A 4335-nucleotide genomic window follows, 5' to 3' on the forward strand; every position below is an offset into this window, starting at 1 on the left:
GTGCCAAACAACCTGGGCAATTTCTTTGGGGTGCATTCTGGGGAAGCACTCTGGTCTCCCCCCAGTCAGCCACAGTTCTGCTACTGTAGTCAGAGGGAGCAAAGTTCTAGATTATGAATTTTTAAAGAAACGCTGACCTTAGTACATCATCTTTGTAGCAGCATCTATTATTAGGGAACCTGTGTTACTCGCCATGAGCAAGTCCCACACGGTTACATCTCTGCAGCTGAAAACCTCTTGTAAACTCCAGTTTGTGATGAAGTAGGTGTTCTGCAGGCTGTTAGGCTCTCCACACTTAGAGATAATATACCAAACCTGTTATACCAGCATTATGGCTTACTTACAGAGCCATAATCTTCTTGTGTAAATCGTCAGTCAAGACTTGTCTCTTTAGTTGTTAACCTGCTTCCAAGAAGGCAGATGGTTAATTTCAGAGTGCCTTGGGTTTTTTCTCCTGGCTGCAAAGTAGACAGAATCTTCACTAATATGGAAAGCCTGGAGGCTCAGTGAAGTATCAACAGAAGGTTTCAAAATGCTTAAGAGAGAAAGACCTGTGAAGGCCTTAAACAACTCTTACTGACGGTGCACAAAACATCCTTTTTTCACTTCTAAAAAGAAGTTGACCCCAATGCATCCTTTAAAGATAGGGATAAGTGAGGCATTCAAGGCAAAATAATTGTTACTATAACAAACTGTGTCATTTTTATTCACTGTAATTTGAACAGCTGCAGCCTTCTTTTCTGTCTTGAAGGAGGTAATTTTTAATTTACCTCTATCTTGATATTTTGCATTTTGGGACTAATTATCTATGGAAAAGTAAATGGCAGTATCATATCAAATTGAGTTGAACTCTAGCTGATCCAGGATCTTACAACCAAAAAGTTACTAGAAAGAGATGTCTGGATAAGAACATCAGAAGAGGGCAACTTCCGATTAATACATGTCATCATCTATCTGCAATTCCAAGACTATCTGAAGCAGAGATGATACTGTGTTTAAGTTCTGTCAGGAAAAAGAGAATATAAGGAGTCGCTGAACCTCTGTCTAGTGCAAATACATTACAGGTGCATTCATTTCCTTGGATGCAATATTGCTTTCTGTTTAATTCATTCTGCAGTTCATTCTACAGTTCATATAATTTTGTGAGTTACTTTGCAAAGTGCCTGTTGCTGTCATGCTGGCATGGTAGCGTGGAGGAAGGTTTTAGAAAGGCCTTGGGAATGGTAAACTGAGGAAAAGGATACATTCATGTATGCCCCATTGTATTAGAAAGGCCTTGGGAATGGTAAACTGAGGTAAAAGATACATTTATGTATGCTCCACTGTTTCGGGAAAGTCCCGCTTCAGCATTCCTCTGTAGACCCCCTTCTCCCCACCCCTGAGCAGTTCCCATTGGACCTGGCCCCTGGGGTGGTTCTGATGTGCCTTAGCTGAACACTGTCTCTATTGTTTAAGACCTTATCTCTTAATTTTGCTGTATAAAACTGTATCTGGGCAATAGCCCAGGGCCTTTGGTCCCTGCAACGCTTCAGGCAATACAATCTATCTGGACAAGCATACCATTGGTCTCTCTTGGTCTCTTTATCTCGAATCCTAGCGGCGACTGAGGCAGCGCCGCAGCTCGGACCGTGCTAACCCACACGCTGCCTGGTGAGCCCAGGGCAGCGGGACCGCGGAAAACCCCGGCCCCGAGAGGGGACAGCTAGCCGGAGGGTCCCGGGGGGCCGGGGAGGGGCGGGGGACAGCGGCGAGAAACCCCCGAGAGCAAAGTGGCGGTCGAAAGAGAAGCAACAGTGCCTATTCCTGCTAGTTGGCCAGAGTAGAGAATAGCATGTATGCTCTGGTGTCAGCTAACTCAGAAGTATTTTCCCTTTTGCCACATCTACCTATTAGCCATGCTTCCAAAAGACACCAGGATCAAATGCTGTATGCTCAATGTTTAAGTCATTATCTAAAAATGATTGAAAACAACAAATACGAACAAGAAACAAATCCAAATGGGAAACAAACATTTTCCTTTATTGTAAGTTCTTAGCTGAACACAGATTTTTTTCAGGAGGACACTTGAATATTTTGCCAGTTATGTCCTATAATTTGTAATACTATAGGACTCCTCATTCTTCTTCTTCTTCTTCATGAAAAGACCTGCAACAGCTTCTCTGAGTTGCTGAACAGCTAATCCACTAAAATTGGGACAGCATGTTAAGGTTAATGATGTGCTATATAAAAGTCTAATGGTAGTGGGTCTCATATCCAAAAAAATCTCTTTAGACTAGTAGCATTCCTTGGAAGAAAATCCTCATTCAGCTTACATCCACAGGAGTGGTATGTATTACAGGCTTAATGTTGAGAGAATAGTGGAATTCTAGTTACAGTATAGAAGTTATGTCTCTGATTATCAGCACGTAAATTTATTGTGATTTTGGATAATAAATCCTGCTGATACTCCATCATGGTTTAAGTTTCTTTTACACGCTCCATTGGGCTGATTTGTCAGTGTGCCTCACTGCTTACATAGTACCAGCAATTAGAATTACACAAATGCTAAAATGAACAGTCATGAGTAATGAAAGTCTAAGCAGACAGACATGTGACAAGTCATTGGACCAAAGACTTGGCATCAGGAATATGTGAAGAAATAATAACTTTAAAAAATATTTTCCAAAGTCTTGTAAGTGTGCATTTTGCAGAGACTCAGAAAGCAATAATTGCTAGGAATGATACAAAAGGGTCTTCTCTAAGATCCATTTGTCTACTATAGAAGATGTTACTTGCCCTGCCACAGGAACCATTCCAGCCTGCCTGGCTGTGTGGCTCCATATGGAGAACTTAGAGACTTCTTGCTGCTAGAGCTCAGGAAGACTAATGCCCTCCTGGCAACTGAAAATACTCTTTACTTGTGAAACTTAGAAAGTCAGACAATTTCATTGGCCAGTTTTTTTCCTTTTGTTTCTTTTTAATATGACAGTGCTTACTGAATCAGTGGGGCAACTTGTGGTTATTACTTATAAAGAGCAAGAGGAACCCCAGAAAGTAATTGCTGTGCCACTACAGCATTGCTGCTACATATTGCTTTGTGCTCCAGGCATGGGACAAAAATCCAACCTCACCAAGGGGCATTAAAACTGATCAATGAAACCCATTTTGCTAAAATTTTTCCCGTGAAAGTGTATGTCAACAAGGTGCAATTCTGTTTATTAGCACCTGAACAGTAGAAGTTTATGCGAGCCTTGGGAGGTTGAGCATTTTTGAGGATTCCAGTCGTACATGGAATGGAATCACGCAATTTAAGTTTCACTGAACCGGGTGCATATTCAGCTGTTGTGACTAATTCAGCTGAAATATGTTTGTTCTCTCCTTTGCTTTTCTCTTTCCCCTTACCACAGAGAAGCTGATTAATGCAAAAGGCACTGCAGGGCTGAAGCCAGCTGGACTAGAACTTTTGAAATGGTTCTTCCCCCCATACCAAGACAACTTTGTTTCCTCTACCTTTTCAGCACTCATGTAATTTATAAAGCTTAGTCTAAAATTATGTAAGTGCTGAAAAAATAAGAACAAACATGTAAACCAAACAAAGATTACCAACAGCTGAGTCCACACAGAGAAACATATAAGGTGAGTGTCAACAGTATTTTTTGGGCGCGTTTTCTCAAAATGTCCTAAAATTCTATAAAATAAAAGAATTAATGTACTATCAATTGCATTTTTGTTTTTAAACATTCCCAGAAACATATATTTAATATAGAACTTAAACTGATACTCATTTTGTTCCACTGCAGGACAGGTTTCTGCTATTTTTATTGTCTAGCTTTATCTTTCTTATCCTCTTCAGCAGTACCTCACTTTCTAGATGTTCCTTGCCAACTTAATAAGCAATGAGTGACAGATTAAGTAGAGATAGGCTAGTAGTCTCAGAAAAGAAACATCTGGATAAACTAAATTTAGCTCTGAGAATGAAGGAAGTAGGTAAATAAGAAAGGAACAGTTCCAAGTGAAGAGTGAAACGTACGTGCCAGACTACAAAGGAAGACTGGGAATCTTTTCCTTCAGACACTCTGTAACACAAACTTCAAGCAACACAAGTGGGAGATTCCCAGTTTGCTTAAACTGTAATAGTTTCAGAGCCCAATATCCTGGGCAGAATATCACAGCAGTGTAAAAAGGTGCTTTTCACAAGCAGAGGAATTATCCCTCTCACATGGAACTTAACAGTCTGAAAAAACAAAGGATGAGGCAGAGAAATCCATGATATCCAATAAAGGAACTGGGGCACATACAGGTACCTGACTTTTAGGCTGGCTGGTTAACAATGACTTCTTATTTCTAGCTGCATAA

The sequence above is a fragment of the Lonchura striata genome, chromosome 22 (assembly GCF_046129695.1).
Source record: "Lonchura striata isolate bLonStr1 chromosome 22, bLonStr1.mat, whole genome shotgun sequence".
Classification (NCBI taxonomy): domain Eukaryota; kingdom Metazoa; phylum Chordata; class Aves; order Passeriformes; family Estrildidae; genus Lonchura; species Lonchura striata.